A 20,564-nucleotide genomic window follows, 5' to 3' on the forward strand; every position below is an offset into this window, starting at 1 on the left:
CACCTGGAGCTTGTTAGAAATATAGACTCTCAGCACCCCTCAAGCCCCAGGTGAATCTGACTCTGCAGTTTCCACAAGATCCAGTGATTTGCATGCACCCTGAAGTTTGATAAGCACTGGCCTGGAAGAGTGAAGGTGATTTCATAGAGAAAACGGGAGAGAGGAAGGTTTGTATCTGTGACTCTCAAATTTAGCTGCATCAGAATCACCTGTAGGGGTTGTCAGACCACAGACCACTGGGTCTCTACCTCTGGAGCTTCTGGTGCTATACATCAGGGATGGGTAATCCCCCCAATTTCCCTTTTTCTTTTTTGGCCACACCCAGCAGCATGCGGAACTTCCCTGACCAGGGATTGAACCCACGCCCCCTGCATTGGAAGCACGGAGTCTTAACCACTGGACCACCAGGGAAGTCCCCCAGTCTTCATTTCTAACCAGTTTCCAGGTGCTGCTGCTGGTCCAGGTGCCACACTTTGTGAACTATTTTCTCTCTGCTTCCTTACGTCTCAGCTTTTACCTCCCTCCCTGCCCATCTGTTTCTCCCCTCCCTGTCCTCCCTTCCCCTCCCCTCCCCCTTTCTTCTCTCCGCCTCTTTCTCATCATTTGGGAGAACAACAGAGTGAATATTTAGCTTCAGTTTGCTGTAGCCACTCACCTCTCACGTCATTTAAGGCTCTGAGGGTTATAAAAGTGATGTTCATTAATCTTACCCTCAGGTGCTGTCAATTCTTGACGGTAGCTAAAACGAGTACACACATATCTATAACATAAAGTAGAAAAAGAGAAATGCCCTAGAGAAGAGCCACTGAACGTGCTAAGCAAGAGACAGGAGAGGGTTGAAAAATGTCAATTCCTTCATTTAGTAGAATAAATGTAACCTTTCTGAAATGATTCAGGGTCTTGGGCATTCAATCTTACTGATTTATTGAACTAAAATTTTTGAACATTAGAATAACAAATGATATTTAACCATGATCACTGTGGTTCCAAGTTCTCTAGAATAAATCTGGTTTTTGTACACTTGTTCTAGTGCAGAATGGTGGGCTGAATTTTAGTTCTTAGGTTTCTGTCATTTGCTTCTTATAAAAATTCAGTAGGGGAATTTATGGTTACATGAGGGTCCTGGCTATTTTAATTCCAGATAAGTGAGGTTTTACTTTATATTGGTTGAGGCGTCTCTATGGCAGTCTGAATGATATACAAAACTAGGTTGAAAATGTCAGGCAGATGATTTGCTATACTCAGGACATCCTATCTTATGTTACACCTCTGAATATATTTTGACAAACTGTAGTACAATCTAATAAAAGTAGGGAGGGACATAGCTCACAGTTGGTTCAAGCAGAGGGGGTCCTGGGGAGGAGGAGGGGAACATGCAGTGACCTCCGTGGTGGCTGGGACACTGGTCCCTCCGTGGCCAACACCGGGATGCACTGGCTTGGAGCCAAATTGCTGCCTGGGATTTTCTTTCTCTCATTTGGTGTCAGTGTTCCAGCTCAACCAATGGTCACGCACCAGACCAGACACAACCTCCTGGAGTGAAGTGTGAGTATAGGCTGGTCCTATGTATCCCTGCCACGCGCAGCACTTGGCTGTAAAGTCAAAGTCCCTTAGCAAGACGGCGAAAGGCACGATTAGGAGCAAACGTCTTGTGGGGCCGTGACCTGCTCGTTGGAGTTCCCTGTCACTGCCGGATGAGCGATGCTCAAGAGATACCCAAGGAGATGTGCTTCCACTAAGCCGGTGCTCAAGCAGTGTGACGTAGGAGGCCCATTACGGCATGGTTTGCGCTCTGCTCAGCAGAAAAGTAAAGAGGCACCAGCAAAAGGAGAGATGACCCTGAGGGGTGTCAGGTGCACAGATGATGCAAGCGGTCGAGGAGCAGATACGAAGGAGGGCCCCCCGGGCCTGAGCGAAATCAGCGGGAGGTAGAAGGATGGGGAAGATGGACCCACAGGGGAGATGGGCTCGGGGGTTCTGGCTCTACACAGCTGACCACAACTCCAAAGGCACCAGAAAACGTCCTAAGTCGGAAGAGAGAATGGGACTTATTTCGAAGGGTGTGTGCAGAGCTAGGGTTGAGAGGACGGCATGACATAACAAAGCCCATTTGCATTTTATTAGCTAAAATAAGTATCGAGCAGATGTAATGGTAAACGAGAACTTTCTAAAATGTTAGGAAAAGAAATGAGGGAAGTCCAAAACAGAGATAGAGCACCAGCCCTGGAAACCTTTATTTTTCCAGCTTTCACGGGAGGGAGCAGTCAGAAGAGCAGGTCGTACACCTCAGGGAGCTTCATGGTAAGGACTCTTGAGGCAAAAATTGTGAGTCATTTTCCTTAAAAAAGATGTCCATTATTTTATTCTCTTTGGAAGGGAGGCATTCTATAGATAGAAAACTAGCAAGTGTAACTATTGTTTTAAACATACACCAAGTCTCCCAAAGAAGCCCAGTGTCATTCTGGGGGAATGAATTCCCCATCTGCTAGGAAGACTGGTTGAATGGCTGAATGTCGACCCTGGGTCTTCCTCACAGTTGGCCACCTGCACAGAATTATGGAACTGGGAAGCTCTTAAGGTTTATCTGGCTCAACTTGCATACATTCTACAAAGACAAAATTGAGGCCTTCAGGAGGTCCAGCTTAGAAGTTTCACTGGTGGAGGATGGAGGGCCAGGACGCTGGTGTCTCAGCTCCACTTCTTTAAAACCAACATTTCCAAATGTTACTCATTCAAGTACAAGTTTCATAATTTTGTCCACATCTGAAGAACAACTGTGCAGGATATTTCCCTCCAAATCAACTTATATATATTTTTTTACACTTTTTTTTTTAAACTTAAGTTTGTTGAACAAGACAACTTTACAGCACTACTCTAAATGAAAAAACCTGTATAGGTTGTCAAAAATATAGAAAGTGAAAACCTACCTAAGGAGGCAAAAGACTTGTATGCAGAAAACTATAAGACTGACGAAAGAAATCAAGGACCATACAAACAGATGGAGAGATATATCATGTTCTTGGAATGAAAGAATCAACATTGTGAAAATGACTATACAACCCAAAGCAATCTACAGATTCAGTGCAATCCTTATCAAATTACCAATGGCATTTTTCACAGAACTAGAACAAAAAATCCTATAATTTATATGGAAACACAAAAGACCCCGATTAGCCAAAGCAACCCTGAGAAAGAAAATGGAGCTGGAGGAATCAGGCTCCCTGACTTCAGACTATACTATGAACTACATTAATCAAGATAGTATGGTATTGGCACAAAAACAGAAATATAGATCAATGGTACAGGATAGAAAGCCCAGAGATAAACCCACACACATATGGTCACCTTGTCTTTGAAAAACGAGGCAAGGATATACAATGGAGAAAAGACAGCCTCTTCAATAAGTGGTGATGGGAAAATTGGACAGCTACATGTAAAAGAATGAAATTAGAACAATTCCTAACACCATACACAAAAATAAACTAAAAATGGATTAAAGACCTAAATGTAAGGCCAGACACTATAAAACTCTTAGAGGAAAATATAGGCAGAACACTCTATGACACAAATGACAGCAATATCCTTTTTGACTCACCTCCTAGAGTAATGGAAATAAAAACAAAAATAAACAATTGGGGCCTAATGAAACAAAAGTTTTTGCACAGCAAAGGAAACCATAAACAAGATGAAAAGACAATCCTCAGAATGGGAGAAAATATTTGCAAACAAGCAACCGACAAAAGATTAATCCCCAAAATAAACAAGCAGCACATGCAGCTCAATAACAAAAAAACAAACAGCTCAATCCAAAGATGGGTGGATGACCTAAATAGACATTTCTCCAAAGAAGACATGCAGATGGCTAACCAACACATGAAAAGATGCTCAACATCACTAATCATTAGAGAAATGCAAGTCAAAGCCACAATGAGGTATCACCTCACACCGGTCAGAATGGCCATCATCAAAAAATCTAGAAACAATAAATGCTGGAGAGGGTGTGGAGAAAAGGGAACCCTCCTGCACTGTTGGTGGGAACTTAAATTGATACAGCCACTATGGAAAACAGTATGGGGGTTCCCTAAAAAACTAAAAATAGAACTACCCTATGACCCAGCAATCCCACTACTGGGCATATACCCTGAGAAAACCATAATTCAAAAAGATACATGTACCACAGTGTTCATTGCAGCACTATTTACAATAGCCAGGACACAGAAGCAACCTAGATATCCATCGACAGATGAATGGATAAAGAAAATGTGGCACATGTATACAATGGAATATTACTCAGCCATAAAAAGGAATGAAATTGAGTTATTTGTAGTGAGGTGGATGGACCTAGAGACTGTCATGCAGAGTGAAGTAAGCCAGAAAGAGAAAAACAAATACCATATGCTAATGCATATATATCGAATCTAGGAAAATGGTACTGATGAACCTAGTGACAGGGCAGGAATAAAGATGCAGGTGTGGAGAACGGACTTGATAACATGGTGGGGGAGAAGGGGAAGCTGAGACATAGTGAGAGAATAGCATTGACATATATATACTACCAAATGTAAAATAGATAGCTAGTGGGAACCTGCTGCATAGCACAGGGAGATAAGCTCAGTGCTTTGTGATGACTTAGAGGGTGGGAGGGAAGCTCAAGAGGGAGGGGATATAGGGATATATGTATACATAGAGCTGATTCACTTTGCTGCACAGCAGAAACTAACACAACACTGTAAAGCAATTATACTCCAATAAAGATATATAAAAAAAAGTGACATAAAGCTATTAATTTGTAGGTAGGTGCAATTTTGGAGGAATAGCCAGTGGCCTGAGGCCTGATTGCTGCTGCGAAGAGATGGGCAGGAATTAAGGGTTGGTAAGGGTGGTGAGCACAGCCCTGTGGCTTTGACCTGGGTCTAATCAGACTGGCAGTGAACGGAGAGGTGTGCTCAGGTCAAGGCCACATCCTCTTCTGCCACGGTCACCCTGGGCCCAACTAGAACCATTTCCTAGACCCCAGGGGTGCAGAGCTCAAACCTTGGGAACAAACAATAGAGCAGTGTTTTAGGTTACACATATTTTGTGACTGAAGGAACAATCTCTAGCCTTTGTGGTCTTATTTCAAACATCAGCCTTAACAGGATATTTTAAAGGCTCTTTTCGTTTTAAGGACTCAGAATCCTTTTAGTAAGTCAAATTTAATATACCCCCCAAGAACCTCTACCAATTTCTAATACATATCAGGGTACTCAGTGCATTTGTTAAAGGAATGAGTTGATGATGTATAGTTTTAATTACACTTCCCTTCTAGGACAATATTTTCTTTCTTTGATTTGTTCAAATGGAGAGTCTTTGCTTAAAATAAATGAGGTTGTATTACAGAAATTCTGTAATTCCTTTCAGGTAGTGCCTGGCAAAACTATAACTGTTTCACTATTTATGATATCACTCACATGTAAAATCTAATTTAAAAATGATATAAATGAACTTGTTTACAAAACAGAAACAGACTCACAGATTTTTTTTTAACTTTTTACTTTATATTGGAGTATAGTTGATTAATTGTTGCATTAGTTTCAGGCACACAGCAAAGTGATTGTTATACATATAGATGTATCTATTCTCTTTCTCACAGATTTTGAAAACAAACTTATGGTTACCAAAGGGGAAATGTGGCAGGGAGGGATCAATCGGGAGCCTGGGATTAACACACACACACACTACTAAATATAAAATAGATAACCAACAAGCTTTGTGTATAGCACAGGGAGCTTTACTCAATATTCTGTAATAAGAAAGATGGGTGAAGAATCTGAAAAAGAATGGATACTTGTATATGTCTAACTGAATCACTATGCTGTACACCTGAAACTATCACAACATTGCAAACCAACTATTCTCCAATAAACATTTTAAAAAAGAAAAAAAAAGATATCACTTGGTTCAAGAAAACAATTAATTGGACAATGAAAACCCCACAAATCTATTTCAGAGAGAACAATTTCAGTACCTAGGTTAAGAAAAAATGGCAAGTGGAAAACTCTATTATCTGAGATGCATTCTCTTGACTTTATGGGTATATTTACTGTCATAAACAGTGGCAGAAGATAAAAACACTCCACAGAAACATGCATTCGAATCATTGGAACTGCTTGCTGCTGGGTGTCAGTTACCTTTATACCAAAAGCCACGGACTTGTAAAGTGTTTCACATGACCATGGTGGCTGATGGAAGGCAGTGTTGCACAGTGGGCGGGAAATGGGTGAGACGGATCTGATTACAATCTCCGCTTGGCCACTTACTGTGGTATAAACGCAGAAAGTGATTTAACCTTCGAATTCCAATTTCCTCGATTGCAAAATGGGAGTGGGGACAGTGATACCTATCTCCTAAGTTTATCAGATGACTAATATTTATTATACAGGGCCTGGCAAATGCAAACAATCATTATGGTTGTTTATGATATGGTTATGATGGCCAAGGGATTGTTAGGGTTAGAAGGCAATGCTACTTATTAATAATTGAGCTCTGTAATTTTTGGATAAATAAGATCATGAACCATGTAAAATTTCACTATATGCTGTAGTTGGTAAGTGCCTGCAGGATTTTCTTAGTTTGGAGAAAATCGCAATAATTTACCATGTGCTAACATGTTGCCTTTACTTCAGAGAGTGATACTGCCTTACTCTTAGTTGGGGATAATTTTTTCCCTGGCAAGGAATTTTTGCTCATTTAATCACACTTTTATCAAAACCATACCCATAGGAGTCAAGGGAAGAGAATTTAACTTCCTTTTCTGGAAGAATTTAGCCGTGATTATACTCGTTTATTTTTGCCATCACATTTCATCCAGCTGTAGTCATATTTTGTTGTGACCACGAACGTCAGTTCAGATCCTTGGTTGGTAAGCAGTTTCTTTTTAAAATTTCGTGGCATTATTTTATTATTTATGCTGAATGATTTTACTGTGTTCACGGTCTTTTTTTCCTGTTAAAGTTCATTGAACTCTCACTTATTTTTAGACCACCTGGATCCAAAATAGCCAAGAAAATTAAACATTCTGCCTTTAAAAAATAACCATCAGTACCAAATACTTATTTGTGTTGACTCGGTTTCAGATGATTCAACGTATGACATCATCATCTGGATTCCCTTCGCCAAATTCTGTTTACAACTGTAGAACCAGTGGGAGGCGTTCACAAATACGTCTATTTTTTTCATCAAAAGAACGCAGCAGGTTGCTCTGAATTGTACACACACACACACACACACACCCCCTATAATTCTCTATATCCACGAGCTGCCAATGGTGATTTTAGTATTTGCATGGGTTGTTAATTTGCAAACCTTTCCTTTATTTAACAAATACTGAGCACCTATAATGTGTCAAGAACACCTCCAAGTGCCTGGGATACACCAGTGAACAAAACAGACATTCCTTCCTCACAGAGCTTCCATTTGACCATTTGGAAGTCTCTTCAGTGATTATCATGTAGAACATTATATGAATTAATACACCTTCTCACCACAGGGCTATGGTTAGAACTGGAGAATTCGAAGAAATCACCATCAGAGGCCCCACACACACTTCACGGGTCATCACTCTCGGACCTGTGTCTGCCGGCGGTGGAGTGTTCCCTGCCTCACAGCAAAATGAGAAGAAAAGCGGCGACAGTCTGTAATACACAGGAGCACAATTTTGTATTTGTAATTTCAAAATCCAAAAATGTCTGAAAACTGAAAGTTTTTTCATAACTTATTTGGTGGTAAAAGCTGACCGGATTTCATACAGGTGTTCTCTAAGTTGATCAATTCAATTTAGTACGAATTTTCATGTTTCACTGAAGAAATATTAATGTTTGATTTGGCATGGGATGTCCCTCAAATGCCGCAATACCCCATCTCCTCCAAAAAACTAAATTCTGAGACTTGCCTGGCAAGGACTTTAGACCTGTCTGTGTGCATCCTTATAAGATTCCCAACCATATTTTCTTGGAAGGTCTATCCCTTTTTTCCCTGATATCATCTTTCTTGCTTTTGGGGCTTTAAAAATATTCGTTCTTTTATGTGGTGAGAGCAGACAGTAAAAGTTGGTTTGCTCTGTTTTCAAATGTCTTTATTTGGCAAAATAGAAAGATTGGCAGTCCTCTATTTCTTTCTAAACATGATGCTTTCATCTGTGAAATGTGAAATTCAGGGTGATACTGACCTAGAATAGCAAGTCTGCCTGCTTCCTAGTCACTCATGTTCCACCCGCAATCCATCTGCCCCATTATTTAATTATTATAGTTCTTTAAAATCGACCCACTTAAAAAAGCTGAAATAAACTTCTTCACAAAGGAAAAATTAGATTACCACTCTAAGTGGAAAATCTCTATCATTTGCCATAAACAGGAGGTCACTGAAAAACGAACGTGGTGGAAACAAAACACTATCTTTTTTTTTTTTCTGGCCTGCAGGATCTCACTGGACCTCCGCAGTGAAGGCACCAAATCCTAACCACTAGACCACCCCCCAGGGAACTCCCCAACTATCTCTTGATCCACCTAAAACCACATGCTTCTAGGCTTGAGTGGGTCAGATATAAAGCACTTTAGGTTTCTGTCTATCTGACTGTTAACCTTCATCTCTCCCAAGACAATTTAATTTCCTTTTCTTCTGACACCAACCTCCTTCCGAGCATTTATATGTCCCACAATCATCATCAAATCACATCTTGGATTTTTCCCCCAACTTAGATCTCAACTATTCCAGGATAGCCTTGGATTCCTTTCCTCTTACAAGGGTATGGACCAATGCTTCTCAAACCTTAGCAGGCACTCGACTCCCCTGAGCATCTTATTAAAATGCAGACTTCGACCCAGCAGGTCTGCAGTGGAGTCTGAGATTCTCATTTCTCCCAAGCTCCCAGGTGATGCTGATGCTACCGTCTTAGGACCACACTTTGAGGAGCAATGGTATGTCTGGCAATGAGATTGACAGATGGACTGGGGGAATGGGATGGGCTAGATTATCTTTTGAGCTTTTCACCGTTCTTTGCCCTGTAATTTCAAAGAGTGCCCTCCTAGGAGTAATTGGGGGAATATAGCCTTAAATTATTTTTGTTTACATTCAGTAATTGAGTCTGAGTGGCAAATGGCTTTTCCTAATCTCTGCTCCTCTACATCTGATGGTACGTACACAGGCTTAATGATATATACCATATTGAAACACTATGTATATGGGCTGACATTATAAAACTTTTAGAGCAAAAAAAACAAAGGGATAAACAATTAAGGTTAACTGGGGAAGCAAATTAGTGTTAACTATTTTTAAGTTTCTATAGATTCACTTGTGTTCTCTTTCTTTGTGGGTTACATACATGCATAATATTGTCTTACTTTTCCAATAAATTATCTCAAGAAATGTACAAGTACTTTGTAAAGCCTCTGTAATGACCAGTTTTTTGACTCTCATTCCTTCTCTGTTTCCTTCTCCTCCCTTTTCTTCTTTCCAACCTGCCCATTCCTCTTTTTCTATTATCATGATCAAAAGCATTTATATCCAGGTTGTGACATACAAAGACGTTGAAATTTGCAGGGTACCTGCCTCGAGAAAGTGAAGCAAAGATCATCATATTTATTTTATTTTTATTTTTTTGGCCACGTGGCATATGGGATCTTAGTTCCCCCACCAGGGATTGAACCCGTGGCCCCTACGGTGGATAGGCAGAGTCTTACCAACTGGACCGCCAAGGAAGTCCCTCACCATATTTAAATCACTGCAAAAATACCTCATTGTTGCTTTCCCAGTTAGTGGTTTTCCTTCACTAAATTTTAAGAAACCCTGAGCCCTACAGAAAATTGCACTGCCAGCAAAGTTTTCACTCAAATATCTTACATTGTTTGTTTTTCCATTTATTTTTCTCTGAGTCTTTATACTCCCCGATCAGGCTTGTACTTTTAGAATATATAATATCTAAACTCTAAATATATGCAAACATATCAGAATTTGGGCACCAATCTATTTTTCTTTATCTGTCCATCAATTTATGGACTGAGGAGAAACTGAGAAAGCGAAACCAAGCATGTGAGCTCAGGCTCTGAATTCACACAGCAGCCTTTCCACTTAGTGGAGTGTCTGCAATCTCTTTGAGCCTCTGTTTACTCATCTGTAAAAGGGGACCACCTGCCTTATTGTGCAAGAATGAAATGATGTAATTCATACACAGCACTTAACACAGAGACTGGTTCATTGAGCTCAATAAAACTATTCTTCTTCTAAAAGCCCAGGGGAATGGATACTAAATTGTTTCTTCAGTAAGCTCTGGGGTTTTCTTCTAAGGAAAATTTGTGTCCTTATTTGTAGAATCAAGATTTGGGGAACAACTGAGTTTTTAAAGGATAGAGTTGATTTTGTAAAGTTATTTTCTCAATTTGTATTAAATAATAGTGCAACTTTAAGTTACGTAATGTCTTATGGTCTATTTTTTTTTCTAACTGTAAAGTAAAGGTATGGATTAGATGGTCTATAATACAAAATATATCTCGCATTGCCACACCCTCCAGCCACACACCTGAAAACAAACCGTCATGAAATAGTATTTAATATTTCTATGAGAGACGTTAATACATCTCTCTAGCTTCTATTCTGATCTATTGTTTTGCATTAAAAACGGGCTGGATATGACCCCCTTCACTCATTTCATGCTTACTGCTTGTCGTAACTTGCAGTTTGAGAGGACTGCGATGCTTCTGCCTTTGCCAGCAGGGACAGCAGGGACAATCTCCAAATCCAGCGGTTTGTGAAAAGGATTCTTTCGAGGACCAAAGTAGCCTTGACATCTAACATTCTCTAATCAGAACTTTCGTACCAGCTTTATTTTCAGTTCCAAGCACTCTGTTTCTCTGCTCTCAAGTAATACACTGTTTTTGGATTTGTAAACCAAGACTCAGGGGGTCTGAGTGATATGATCACATCAGAGAACATGAAATCTTCCCAGGGCTTGTCCCCTGCTTTTCCCAGCAAACCACTTGCTTCACGGCTGGTATAATACTTTCCTCTTCCAAATATTTTCAAAACAGGCAGTTTGTATCTTGCTTTTCAACACAAACATAACTGTTTTGTTTGGAAAAGGAATACAGAAAGTGACACATCGCAGATATCTGAATTCCCATGAGGAAAAATAAAATGTTATGGTATGGAACGACTAAAATTAAACATTGTGTTTAAAAAACGCTCCAGCAGTTTGCATTAATAATTTCTTCTAATTTTATAAAACTTTTACAGTTACCAACTGGTCTCACCCTCTTAATCTATTAATGAGAGAGCTGAAACAGATCATCCCTGAGGACACTGCTGGCTCTTTTGAAGAGTTCTATTGTGAAAGGCCAGCCTACAGTCAGGCATCCTTGCTGCTGCTTTACCTGCTGCCAAGAACTTCATGGTCTGATAGTTTTTCTTATGAGCGGGAAGAAGTCAAGGAAAAAGAAGCTGCCAGTGGTCCCGGGAGCCCTGTTTCATGGACATCATCATGTCACACTGTTTTTGGCCCCATTTGTATTTCTTCCTTGGCTCTGACCTGAGCAGGATGAAAGCTCATGTCTTTGGGTTTTTGAGGGCAGCCTAACTCTGTGACCGACTCTCGCGGGCTTGTTTTCTGCCAGCTTCTTTGGTGTTAGGAACTGCCCAGGAGATGACAATGCAGGGCAGTGGCTCTTCACCTCTGCTGGGCAGCTGAGCCCCTGGGGACTTGAAAACAATCTCCAAAGTCCAGGGCATGCCCTTTGAGATTCTGATTCAATAGGTCCTGCTGCCCCTCCACAAACCTCCACATTTTGAAAAGTTTTCCTGGGAGATCCAGTGTACCGCAGAGGCTGGGGAACCAGTGGACTTGGTTCGACACGTCAGTGGGCTTTGTCTTCACCCCTAAACTGCCACTTCCCCAAGAGGAGCACGGAGTCTGGGAAATCTCCCTGTGTCCTTCTGTTTCCTTTATTAACCTCCTAGCTCCTGTAGACAGCCTTCTGATGGAAGCCACTGTGGCTCTTGGAGACTTAAGGCCAAACTCAACTGTCTTTATTGAATACGACTTCATTGAGTTGTACTATTTTGGGCCATATCTAAACCATTCTCCCCAGTGTTGCCAGTTATTCTATAATAATTGACACATTGTAGAATTGGTTGATGAATGAACTTTTAGGTAATTCACCTGAAAGCTTTCAACATTAGCTCTAAATAATCAAGTCAATTGTTCATTTATTGGTTCATTCATCCTTCGTTAAGGAGCAGATGCACTCACCAGACATGTATGAAGCACTTACAACGGTGCAGTGACCAACAGCCTAGGACCAAGAAACGCCATCACTTGTCAACTTTTCGAACTTGAACAGTCTCTAACTTTATAAATCTCACTTTCCTTATCTGCAAACAGGAATAACGATGGAACCTGCCTCACTGGCGGTGGTATGAGGTAATGAACTTAATGGCACTTAGCACAGTGCCCTGGACAGGACAACTGTGCAGTAAAGGTTAGCCATTATTATTAGCATACTGTGTGAGGCACTGGGCTAGTCCTGAGGATATAAAGACGGATAACACTGAACGATGTGGAGTATAGAAGTGAGGGGTCCAAAACCAATTAATATGTGGAGGAAATGTGCAGGGCACGCCTGGGTGCAGCCCGTGGCTATTGTGGGTGGTCAGGGAGGGAGAGGAGTATGTGCTCAGAGAGCCTGAGCGATAGATGTTGGAGTAGTTCTGAAGAAAGATTAGTAATCAACCACACTGTATTAAAAACATTACTGTCTCATATGAGTAATTATAAAAATTATGTGAATACTTTCAAACAAAATATATTTAAAATGTTTAAATTTTCAGTTATTTTTTGGGGTGGAGGGTGGGAGGAGTTATGAATTCCATGGCTTCTAAAGAAAATAGCTCACACCTGTAGCAGAAGTAACTGTCAACCAAGGCTGGAGGGCGGCTTAGAACTGTGGTTCTCAGTAAGGAACAATTCTGCTCCCCACTGCAGGGGACATTTGGCGATGTCCGGGGATATTCTTGATTGTCATGACTGGGGAGGGGGGGTGCTACTGGCATCTAGCAGGTAGAGGCCAGGGAGGCTGCTAAACAGCTGAAAACACACAGGATAGCCGCCCGCCCCATGACAAAGAATGATCTGGATCAAAATGCCAATACTGCCAATCTAAATCAGTGGTTCTCAGAGTATAGTGTGTACCAAGACTACCTGGAGAGCTTGTTAAACCCCACATTTCTGGGCCCTATCCCCAGGATGTCTGATTCTGTAGGTCTGGGGAAGGACCCAAGAATCTGCATCTCTAACAAGCTCGCAGGTGATGCTTCTAATGCTGGTTTGGGGACCGTCTGCACAACCTCTATATTCATTTTCCAACTTAAAAATCTCAGTTATGTGAGTTGTTCATTCACATAAAATTTTGATCAGAAAGTTCTTGAGTTTATATTTATGTCATTTGCCAACAAGGCCCAGCCAGGTAGTTAGAGAAATGTGTAGAATTAAGCCACTTATAAAATTTTAGAAGTAAGTCATCAATGCACTGTTCCAAATTTCGGCTGCTGCCTCTGGAGGTCCTTTATCTCAAAATTCTTGGCCAAAAGTAATAGGGAAATACTGGCACTTTCTTTGAAATTCAAGTTTGTTATAGTAAGTCAGCCCTTTGTCATTTACCGAATAATCAATGTTCTCAATTAAGTGGTAATATCATTAATAATACATTCACTTGACGATAATTATGCTATGATATCTGTACCACGCATGGATATATTTTTGTTAAGCTTGATTTTCCTTCTGAACAGGCAGCAGTCTAGTTCTATTCTTCTCATTTTAAGAGGGGTTTGGTGATTTAAGGTGGATTAAAGGGATCCATGATGATGTTGGAACACAGAAGACAGGCAGAGAACTTACGAGGACGAGAATCACAGAGCACGAACTAGAAAAGATTCATAATGCCTTGCAAGTACACTCATTCACTCTCCTACTAATTCATTTTTTTTTATTCAAGAAGATATATGAAATATATATGAAATTATATGAAATTATATATATGAAATCTCATATATATATACACAAGATTATGGTGTCTGGCTAATCACCATTTTCAGAATTTATAGAAAAAGGCAGAAAGTATGCTATAAAGAAATGGGAAAAGAGAAAGAAATAAGAAATAATTTGAGCATTATTAAAATGGATAAGATTTGCTAATAGAGGTTGTGTAATGTATCAAAAAACAAGGCAGATGTCATTCCAATCGTGAAGTCTGAGGATGTCTTGCCCAGAGGCAGGGGCTGGCATCTTTAGGAAAAGCCCATTTTTGCTTCTTGAACAGGCAGCATAATATTACACTTTGCACAAAAGGATGATATATTTTTCATTTAAAAAGAACCCCGAATTGTGAAAAAGGAGGAGATATTATATCACAACCCTCTATTTAAGCTGCCACATTTGAGAACACAAGTTTAAAAAAATCAGTAATAGCACAGTATTGAAATTGTCTTTTTAATTGTCTCTCACTGGGCAGGAACCTCATCTCAAATGGCCAGTAATTCCAGCAAACAGCACACCCCTGGTGTGGCAGGAGCTCAGAACTGCTCACTACATGAAGATGCATTATCTCTCCCTTATATTTACATATAGACTTTCAGCTTTCACAGGACATCATTTGATTGGCACCTTGATTCTATAAGTAGAGAACTGAAAAAAATTTATACTAGGAAAAGGGAACATGTGGACTTGTCTAAGAGAAAAATAAAAACTTCTAATATTGAAAAACACCTAGAAAGTTCATAAGAGAAGAATCAATGAGGGACTTCCCAGGTGGTGCAGTGGTTAAGAATCTGCCTGCCAATGCAGGGGACACCAGTTTGATCCCTGGTCCAGGGAGATCCCATATGCTACAGAGCAACTAAGCCCGTGCGCCACAACTACTGAGCCTGTGCTCTAGAGCACATGAGCCACAACTACTGAGCCCGCATGCCACAACTACTGAAGCCCGCAAGCCTAGAGCCCGTGCTCCACAATAAGAGAAGCCACTGCAATGATAAGCCTGCACACTGCAATGAAGACTATCCCCGCTCAATGCGACTAGAGAAAGCCCGTGCAGTAATGAAGACCCAACACAGCCAATAAATAAATAAATAAACTTATTTAAAAAAAGAGAGAGAGAGAAGAATAAATGGAAAACTATAGATTCTGCAGACCCAGTTTTGGCTATTCTCAGGCACTCTCTCCCTAAACATTGTGGTGGGCTCTTATACTACTTTTAGGTCAGTCAGAACTTTGTATTTCATCCTCATGTTGCCTGGTAAAATGGTCATTATAACACACTGAAAATGTTCTGTTTACCTTATCACTGTCCTTTACCGATATTCTGGGCTTCAAGTACGCAGGACACAATCTGTGGTCCATGGACCACAGTCTCCAAAGGGTCCAGGGATGAAGCTCTATTTCAGTACAATTAGTTTCCTTTGTAATCCTATGTATTTTATTTCACACATTTAAAAGTATTATTTTGAGAAGAAGTCTACAGGCTTTATCAAGATGACCAAAGGGGTCTACGGTACAAAAGTAGCTAACAACACCAAGCTGCCTTGGCTGAAAGATGCTTCCTTAGTACCTTTCTTCCTCATAAACTACAGAGCCAATTTCTCATACCACATATATTTTATTTTCTTCCCAGAAGATTGATTATCTAACTCTAACTGCCTGATTATTTCCTAGGTCTCAAATGGAACTAAAATGCCCCCAGAAAACGGTACTTCTGCCATCACTTAATTGGTAAATTATCATCCACAATTTGTTTAAAATAAAAGTAATTTTGCATTACATGGACCATTGAGGCTAGAAGATCTTTAGTGTTTAAAAGCCTTCATTTTTAGGGTTATGTCTTGTATGGGCTGAAGGTTTGTGTCCCCCCCCCCCCCCAAATTTACATGTTGAAGCTCTAAGCTTGGGACCCTCATGATGGGATTAGCATCCTCATAAATAGAGGAAGACAGAGAAATCTCACGCTTTCTGAGGGCGTGCACCGAGCAAAGGCCAGAGAGAGAACATAGTGAGAAAACAGACGTCTGAAAATCAGGAAGAGAGCCCTCACCAGACATTGAATCTGCCAGCTCCTTGGTTTCGGACTTCCCAGCCTCCAAAATGGTAAGAAATAAATTTTTATTGTTGAAACCACCCAAATTCATGGTGTTTTGTTACAGCAGCCAGAGCTGACTAAGACAAGCCTCCTCTCCTTTCAGGCCTTTATTAGCAACCAGGTCACCAGTACCAACATGCTATTATAAAATAGTAGCTCTCTAAAGAAAGCATTACTTTATGGGACTTCCCTGGTGGCACAGTGGTTAAGAATCTGCCTGCCAATGCATGAGACAGTGGGTTCGAGCCCTGGTCCGGGAAGATCCCACATGCCGTGGAACAACTAAGCCCATGGGCCACAACTACTGACCCTGTGCTCTAGAGCCTGTGTGCCACAACTACTGAAGCCAGGGCACCTAGAGCCCGTGCTCTGCAACAAGAGAAGTCACCACAATGAGAACTCCACGCACCTCAACGAAGAGTAGCCCCCTACTCGTCACAACTAGAGAAAGCCTGCACACAGCAACAAAGACCCAACACAGCCAAAAATAAATAAATAAAATTTTTAAAAAAGCATCACTTAAAAAAAATTTATTGAAGTATAGTTGATTTACAATGTTGTGTTAATTTCTTCAGTATAGCAAAGTGACTCAGTTATACACATATATGTCTATATTCTTTTCCATATTCTTTTCCTTTTGGTTTATCACAGAATATTGAATATAGTTCCCTGGGCTCTACAATATGACCTTGTTGTTTATCTATCCTATATGTATATAATAGTTTGCCTCTACTAATCCCAATTCCCATTCCCTCCCTCCCCCTCCATCCTTTGCAACGACAAGTCTGTTCTCTATATCTGTGAGTCTGCTTTGTTTCAGAGATAAGTTCATTTGTGTCGCATTTTATTGATAGAGTCCACATATAAGTGATATCATATGGTATTTTTCTTGTTCTTACTTCACTTAATATGATGATCTCTAGGTCCAACCACGTTGTTGCAAATGGCATAATTTCATTTAAAGAAAGCAGTCCGTTTCGAATATTATTTTTCAGCATGGTTCAGGTAGATGTCAATGGATGCAAAGAAAGACATCCCACGTGCTCCATTTCTTCACCACTCAACCCTGCTGCCTTCACTAGCTAAGAGACAAGGGAGGAATTTTGCATGCAGCTGACAATGCATGTGGTTTAATACTCCAGCCTCTACTCTTAGGTTTCTCTCCTCTAAACATCTCAACATTCTGCATCTGGACAAACACCTAGATCATTTATAGATAGAGCTGAAGGATGTCGGTCTACTCTGAGGCTGAGTTCGCCACATCAAGCTCAATGCCTTTCACTAGCAGCTTTGTTTTTTCCTGTTGAAACCGCAAGGTTTCAAGGCTGAATACCACGGTAAAACTAGAAGAAATAGAAATTCTATATTGAGACAAAGTTTCCTCATAACGACATCTCTCTCTTCCCATGAAAACACCACTCTCAATACCTTTCTTTACCCTTCTTTCTCTGCTAGACAATCATGTCTGTATTGGGAAACGCACATTCTCACCACCAGCCGGGGTGGGATGGGGTGCAGAGCCAGGAGGAGCACAAGACTGGGGCTTAAATGGCCCTTCTTACTTTCAACTTCAGTGGAAATTAAAAAGCTGAAGATCAAGTCTGACAGAAGTTCAATCTGGGTAAATTCCAATGAATAATATTCAACACTCATGAGACAGAAGTAGTCAAGCAACTCTTTAAAGACCCTGCAGCTCGTGGTGGAAATCCAGGCTCTTCTTGAGGGCTTCTGGAATATCCAGTATAACCTGCAGATGCAATGAGGGGCTGGGGCTGGGGGGTCACACAGCCCCTTAGACAGGTTTCCTTTTCATATTCTTTCCTTTGCCACTGAATCCCTTTGTCTGGCTTCCCATCACCTGGTGCCCCTGATTTAGCTCACTTTCCTTTATTAGATCCAAGTCCTGCACATTCACCATAAAAATCAGACTCCTAGGGCTGTGAGGGCTGAAAAAGCACCCCGCCCCATTAGGACTGGACTGATTGAAACAGAAGAGAACCAAGCACTTGCACTCAAGTTTGTCACAGTATTTTCATGTGTATTGTTTTATTTGATGCTCACATCCATTCTGTGTGCAAGGGAGGCCAAGAGTGGTTCTCCCAGCTTAGAGAAAGCAGAAAATCAGCTGCAGGGAAGCATCAGTTCCACTCGTCTCCTGGTTTGTAGGTGGAATGAGTCACCCTGGGTACTTCTGATGCCCTTTGGAACACTCTTCCAGCTCTTCTCAATCCACTTGAGAGAGATAAGAACATTGCCTTTCAGTGGGAGAGATGTGCAGCTTTCTTCTGCAATCCTGTAGAATGCCCAAGAATCCTTTTTTTTCTCTCCTGATGGCCTTCAAATGTTTTCGGGATGGGGAACACGAAAGTATGAAGGAGAACACCTGCAGCGGCCTCTTTGAAGTTACGCTTGATGTTGTATCATAGGAGACAAAGAAAATTCAGGCTCCCGGCCTGATTTGATCAGGTCCACTTTCTGTTGTCACCAGATACATGCCCATCCTACTTTGGAATGAGCTTAAAAAGAGACCGCAGTAGCCAAAGACCAAGAGGAGAAAGGAACATTTACTCATAGAACTAATGAAAACCGCCAAGCACAGAGTTGACTAGGCACTGGTCTTGGATTTTCTCTACACTTAGAGCTTTCACAAAATCTGTAGCTTCGAAGCTGTAGTGAATAGGATTCTGAGTTGGGACAGGAATACATCATGGTATCAGGAGCACCTGATGCACGATTCCCTTCAGGTTTTAAGAATGTTTTTCAGTTTGTCCCGAATCTAGAAAACCAGTTTTCACCTAGGTGGCCAGAGCAGAGCAAGTTGTGCCCCAGGTAGTAAAAGGAAGGCTGAGTGAAGCTGGGAGTTGATGAAGCAGCCAGCAGTGGCTGGAAACCCACAGACTCAGCTCCTGGTCCCAACAGAAAACGAGGCATGATTGGCAGTCAGAGCCAGTCTTTCTAAATCAACATCAGAGTGTTCTCCTCTACTGCCAGCATCTGAATATCTACATTCCTAACTACCTGGAAAGCAGGCCAACCCTCTTTTGTTGTCAGCTCTGTTGGGAAGCAAAGTTTTGGAGCTAAAGTCTGTGGGATCCCGTCTACCTCCTGAGAGTGCGTGACAGCAAGATTTTTAACCCCTTATGATTATTTGGTAGAGGCAGTCTTCCATGAATCGACTTAATACCTGTTTATTCCACGGCTATTAAAAATCTCCTGAAAGCTGCCGAAAGATGTTTTTTACCGTGTTCCTAGCAGCGAATAGTCCTGCCTTTTTCTGTCGATATAAGCGAGGCTGTGGTTGACTGCCAAACTGAAAATTCCCAGGCTGACACAAGTACACTAAAGCAGTGTTGTTCAAACTATGAGTCCCAACCCATCCATGGGTTGTGAAATCAGTTTAGTGGGGAGCAAGAAGTACCTTTTGAAAACTGAAACAGAGTAGACTGGAAAGCAGCAGAGTTCACTGCATTTACTAAGAGTAAGGGTTGTTTTCTGAAGCTCTCCTCTGAGTTTGCAGACACACACCACTTGCAGGCTCAGTCGTTATGGAAAACGTATTTCTTACTGTGGACTGCGGTCATCATTTTGAAGGCCACTGTGCCAAAGCCATGCCAGAAACGCTGAAAGAAGTGACTTGCTTAAGGAAATAAAGCCCTTCTGATTTCTGACCATCGTCCAGAGGGTTGGCTAAGAAAAGGGAGGGGGCCAGGAGACTCACGAAAACTGGACATGAGCCCAGGATGGGGATTCAAGCCAGAGGCTTGCTGGCCAAATGGGAGGGTTGGCAAGTGGACAAACAAGGGTTTATGACTGCTGCTTTTTAGCTGCATGAAGGCTAAGGAATTTTTAAAGAAATTGAGCACATAGGATTGAAAGCACCACCTAGATCTCCAGGTATGCAACTTGATTTTGAGAGCGAACTTTCACAAACTGCGTGGTTGATGATTTGCACTGAGTTCCAAATGCTTAGTAAATGCAAACCAAAGTGTAAGTGTGCTTGAGATTTATGTCCTATTAGGATGAAGTGTAAAACATGGCCACGATCTGATCATTTTCACCTACAGAAATTGCAATTTTATATGGTTCCGCCTTCAAAGAACCTGCTTTCCAATTTTTCTTCAGGTAAAATAGCCAGTGTGTGTGTGTGTGTGTGTGTGTGTGTGTGTGTGTATGTGTCTGTCTGTCTGTCTGTCTATCCACCTATCAATCTCTTTCTTGGAGCAGGGTGGGCGGCGAGGGGGAGATGCTGGATGATAAGGATTAAAATACAAGTTCACCTTTCAGAATGAAGCAAAATGTAAATATTATTTAAGCTGCACTGGAAGAAACAAAAGCTCAGAGTTTGGGGTTTTTCCCTATTATGTTGAAAAATCGAAAATCTCTGCAAATTTACCTACAGATTCCCCCCAT

General features: G+C 41.1%; 1 protein-coding gene across 18 annotated transcripts in view; it reads right to left on the reverse strand.

The window, feature by feature from the left end:
* Positions 1-20,564, reverse strand: part of THRB (thyroid hormone receptor beta) — a 386,771-nt gene that overhangs the window by 147,622 nt on the left and 218,585 nt on the right. For 7 of the 18 annotated variants that reach the window (XM_057738396.1, XM_057738399.1, XM_057738395.1 and 4 more), the window contains one exon: positions 7,524-7,673. The exons of the other annotated variants lie outside the window; for them this stretch is intronic. The gene's annotated coding sequence lies outside the window, so the exon portion shown is untranslated. The remainder of the gene's footprint in view (positions 1-7,523; positions 7,674-20,564) is intronic. 18 annotated transcript variants of the gene reach the window in all.

The sequence above is a fragment of the Hippopotamus amphibius genome, chromosome 6 (genome assembly GCF_030028045.1).
Source record: "Hippopotamus amphibius kiboko isolate mHipAmp2 chromosome 6, mHipAmp2.hap2, whole genome shotgun sequence".
In the NCBI taxonomy this organism is placed as follows: Eukaryota; Metazoa; Chordata; class Mammalia; order Artiodactyla; family Hippopotamidae; genus Hippopotamus; species Hippopotamus amphibius.